The sequence below is a fragment of the Octopus bimaculoides genome, chromosome 11, assembly GCF_001194135.2.
Source record: "Octopus bimaculoides isolate UCB-OBI-ISO-001 chromosome 11, ASM119413v2, whole genome shotgun sequence".
In the NCBI taxonomy this organism is placed as follows: Eukaryota; Metazoa; Mollusca; class Cephalopoda; order Octopoda; family Octopodidae; genus Octopus; species Octopus bimaculoides.
The window spans coordinates 23,602,540-23,608,006 of NC_068991.1; the positions used below are offsets into that span (position 1 = coordinate 23,602,540).

Below are 5,467 nucleotides of genomic sequence, written 5' to 3' on the forward strand. Positions count from 1 at the left end.
ATATATATATATATATATATATATATATATATATATATATATATATTTTATAAGCATATATATGTATATACATAAGCATACAAATATACGTATGTATGTACATGTTTATGTATGTTTGCATCCAAAGAGAGAGTTGGTGTATAAACAAGAAAACATATCAATGGTAATTAAGAACTCAATTAAAAGATCATTAAACTCCATGCTAATGGATCTTTAAGAACAACACACACACATACATATATAAAAATAATTGCATGTCTTTAGTGCACATCATCTGTTTACTTAGACAGTAGTGCTGCCCTTGCACAACATATAGATGGCTTTTAGGGAAGATCCTGGTTTATTCAGATAATAGAGTCCTTTTACACTAAACAACATACTATTGTGATCCATCATCAGTTCTGTCTTAGCAGTTTTGTAGGTGACTGGGCAAATCAGTGCAGTGGGCCCTATAGTATTTATGTATTGACAGCATGCCACAGCATACATATGAAGGGATACTGAAAAATTTCTGGTTTAAGGATATTGCAAAAGGCTTGGTTGGAGGCCCAACTGAAAGACTGCTGCAATAAGTGTGTGAATCTGAGAGGAATATGTTGTATAAAGTCATAATTAACTGATCCTCATATATTTTCAGCACCCCTTCATACATCAGAACTGAGCCACCTAGATTCATGAAGCCTCTGGGCAACTGTCCAGCATGACCATGCCTCCAGATGGTGTTGTCAGTCAAAAGAGTACTTAGATCACATGATTTTTATTTGACTGGTTTTGTAACAAACAAGTCAACTGACATTTCCCAAACACACACACACACACACACACACACATACACAAAGTATTAATGGGTGTGACACAAGAAGTTGTAATCTGAATCATGTGACCTAGCCTGTAAATTTTGATTAGTGCAGTAGCACCATAATGTTTGTGTTTCATTTTACTAATTGTATGGTAACTGCTGTGTTTGAATCAGTGAACTGTGATGTATACTTAGGACTGATTGTTAACCAAACAGAGAAAAAGAGAGTACTCTATTTTGCTCTGTTTGGCTTACAATTAGTACAAATCATGCTTCATGGTTCACTAATTCAAACACAGTCGTTACCATATAACTAGTAAAATGAAACTACTAAAGCAATAATAAAACACTATAACAAGACAATCTACCAACAAACCTGCAAGAAATAGCAATCAATCCTCTCTCAAAATATAACCTTGCTGTCTAAAAAAAAAGGAAGGGCATTTTTATTAACATAGTCCTAGATACATTATGTTTGTCTGACATGATGATCACAGATGAAACAAGTCTACCGGATCAGTGCTCAACTGGGGACTAAACAACTGCAGCAGTGGCAACAACAACACAATGATAGCACATTAATAGGAAGAGATGACATTGTCCAATGTAGGTTGTGATTTGAAAGTGATGTAACTGCTATGTCTAGCAGATAAAACAACACGTAGTAGTTCTCTAATTGGCTTGTTGTTGTTATTGTTGTTGTTGAGTAGTTTCAGTTAGCTCAGTCAGCTCAATCAGTTGGCTGGATTAAAGATTGCCAATTATAAACTGATGCATTAAAATAGCATTTCAAGACAGACCAATCTAGTTTTTATAACATGGCTAAATGTCTCAAAACTTAGAACTCAAATACACACAGTCCTTAACTTTAACCATATTGGCACCAACTCATCTAAGAGACCATTTCAGGTCCTCTTGTTTGAAATTATTTATATTTAAACTAGAACTTCCCATCGTGATTTAAAGTAAGAATGATTGTCAAGCCCTGCTCTAAATTCCAAAAACTAATAAACTGTTCTACTATAGGCACAAGGATTGAAAGTTTGTGAGAACAGGTCAGTGAATTACATTCACCCCAGTGCTCAACTGGTACTTATTTTATCAACCCTGAAAGGACGAAAGGTAAAATTGATTTTGGCGGCATTTGAACTCAGAACATAAAATTGGAAGAAATATTAGAAATAATTTTGTCCAGCATGGTAACAATTGTATCAGCTTGCCACTTTTATCTACTTAATAACTATGAAAATGTTATTTCACAAAATTTCTCCAAATTCTTGATTATTTTCAAAATTAATTGTAATGCATAAGGAAAATATCTCCAATTTTGTCCAGCATGGTAATGATTCTACCAACTTGCCATCTTTATCTACATAATAACAACGAAAATATTATTTTACTAAATTTCTCCAAATTCTTGATTATTTTCAAAACTAATTGCAATGCATAGGGAAAATATCTTCAATTAGGAATATGGTCAAGAAATTATGAGATAATGATGGAAGTGTTCCTTGTTTGTTGCTTGGAATTTTTACTGCTGTATTTAGCAAACATAATAGAAGATTCTTCTTCATACATGTGTTCCTGTAATTCTTTCAATCTTAAATGACAATTCTAATTTATTTAATCCTTTAGCATTCAGGATTTCTCTGTAAAATCTAAAGCTTCTTTATTCACATTGACATGAATTAGTCATGTATTATCTTGTAGCTTTGGGCTTTTCAATAACGTGATTGTTTTTTGACTGGGTATGGCCGGTTTAATATAATAATGGGTTAATTCACTCCAATTCAGACTGTTGGTTTACTGACATATATCAAGCATTGCTCTTAATCTTCATAAAGTTTTGTCAAACCTGAGCAATGCAACAAATAGATGAACAAACAAACAAGCAGTATATAAGTTGGAAAAATGAACCAATCTTCATAATGCGGTAAAAATTAAGCTTAAAAAAGATCTTGAAAGAAATTTGAAAGACTCGAGTAATTAATTATGTATGCAGCAGCGTGTGTGTGTGTGTGTGTGTGTGTGTGTGTGCGTGCATGTGCGCATGTGTGGGTGTTTGTGTGCATAAATATGTATATGTGTGTAGATATGTGTGTGTGAGTGCCATGCATATATATGTAGTGAAGTGTTTGTGTATCCATACATATCTATATGTGTGCAGATATGTGTGTGTGTGTACTTGTATGAATGTATGTATGTATATATGTATAGACACACACATTGATGCATAAATAGATATATAGACAGAGTGACAGACAAATAGAAAGACAGACTGATAGATGGAGAGAAAGAGGCATACAAATGAAAGAAGAAACCTGTCAACATGTTTCATAGAGTTTATATTTAATTGTATTAACAGGTCAACTCAGTTGTGAAGAGAAAAAACACACTCAATCAATTAGAAGCCTGCTTCTGAGTAACATGGCTTACACAGTTTCTGAGTAAGGATGGTAACTATTGGACGATGAGTAAGACTGGTTCTCACTTGGTTGTTAATGGAAGTTTGTATCCAGGTATCATAATATTGATTTCAAATTTTGGTACAAGCCGGCAATTTCAAAGGAGGATGCTAGTTCAGTACATCGACTCCAGTATTCAACTGGTACTTATTTTATCGACCCCTGAAAGGACAAAAAGCAAAGTGGACCTTGGCAGAATTTGAACTCACAACATGAAGACAGACGAAATGCCACTAAGCATTTTGCCCACTGTGTTAATGATTCTGCCAACTCACCACCTTATTCAGGAATTATAATATTACATGATTTCATTATTTACTCTTAATACTGAAATCACAAACCAGAGCGAAAGAGACTAGTTTTGCATGCTATTCATCTCTTGTTAGCCTCTTATCTTATCACAAGCCAATAGCAGTCTACCAAGTAGCACTCAGTAGCCAGTAGCAGCAATCATTTTCTGACAGCCAACACCAATTGCCATTACCAATGCACCTCTGTGATTTGAAACAGCCAATGAAAATTACTCATCATCCAATATTAACCAGCGTTATCTAGAAGTTGAGCAAGTCTTGTTTTCTCAAAAGAGAGTATCTAAATAATCAGGAGTGTTCTTGTCACTTCCGTAAAACTATGAGTAATGTAATTCTGTGTTAAGCCATTAATAAAAATACACACATGCACACAATGTATCTATATAGTAAAAGAGAGAGAGAATAAAAGAGAGGTGTGTGCATGTGTGTGTGTGTGTGTGTGAGAGATGTATATCATATGTAATATAAAATATTTCGTATGTGTGACTGTTTAGGTAGGTGCATATACACATGTAACTTTCTTTTTGTCTTATAAGTACACACACCATATAGATAGGTAATTAAATTACCCACCTTGTATATTGAGGAATTTGGTTGACAATATTAGTAAACAGGTATCTTTATCTTCTGATGAAGATGCTTTTATGGGTGCAGCTGGATATCAAAATGAAGTACTTAGAAATGGTGGGTTCTCTGATAAGATATGTGAAAAACCACTGGGAACACACAGTGTGAGAATAGGAATAGGAAAAGGAATACTTTGTGGTACAACACAGTATATAACCTAGCAGTAAAAACTAATGTAGCTAGAGAATTTCTTAATTTAATAGATCACCATTTTCCACCAGGGCATAAGTATAGAAAAATATTGAATAGGAACTGTGTTAAGATTAGCTATTCAGCTTGCAAAAAGTTTGGGTGTTACATCAGAAGTTATAATGCCATGAAGCTGAATAGAAGAGAGATCTAAATAGTAAACCTGCAAATATCATGCAATTGTAGAACTGTCTACTATATGGTAACTGTCTGGCAAAGTCAATAGTATCAGTGCAAAGGTTGAATCAAACAACAGTGATCAACCTAAAACTTAATGGGGCAATGGAACACACATTGCAAAACCATTATTGCAAGTAAAAACATTCATTTGTCAGCCCCAACAAAAAATGTGCTATGGCATTATTGGAATTTATATGGTTCTTGTGTGAGACAAATCCTCATGAATTCAAAAAATACCTGGTCTGTTGTACATAATGCACAAAATAGCAACTTTAAATCAAAGATGCGGTGTGACCTTTGAGTGAAAAACTGAGAAATTTGACTCAAGGTACCAATAGTTTGAGCAAAAGAAATAAACTGTTAACACCTTATATGCGTGCAGCTAAGTATTTTTTCTATCTGAATTCAAGCCTCCTTGAATTTCGTTCTGGTTCAAGAAAAAAACATTTGTTTTTAAAATGCTTAAATTAAAAGGTCTTATTAATATGTTTTAATTTGTGTGTGCATGTCTATATGTGAGTATATGTATATAAGCATACATGTATATGTGTACATGTATGCATATATGTATACATGAATATATAATTCTGTGTATATATGTGTCTATATATGTATGTTTATGCATCTAAAATGAACACCTGCACACACACCTATTGTTTTTTGAAAACATTAATTTAAAAGTATTAATTGAAAGTATTAATTGAAAGTTTTATTTTGGAACATTGCTTAAATAGCAATGCAATTTCATGACTTTAATTGTATGGAGTTTACGACATTTATGATAATACTATCATGAGAACCAGAAATAAAATCAAAAGCATGAGCTTGAAGCAGCCATTTTCACATGCATTGATCGTAAAGGTGTTTAAATGAAAGACCATAAGGATGAGCTTTTC

The 5,467-nt window shown here is 33.4% G+C and overlaps 1 protein-coding gene across 3 annotated transcripts in view; it reads left to right on the forward strand.

Moving 5' to 3' along the window:
* LOC106871104 (endoplasmic reticulum lectin 1) overlaps window positions 1-5,467 on the forward strand; it is a 488,243-nt gene that overhangs the window by 389,290 nt on the left and 93,486 nt on the right. The gene's annotated exons all lie outside the window — the stretch shown is intronic.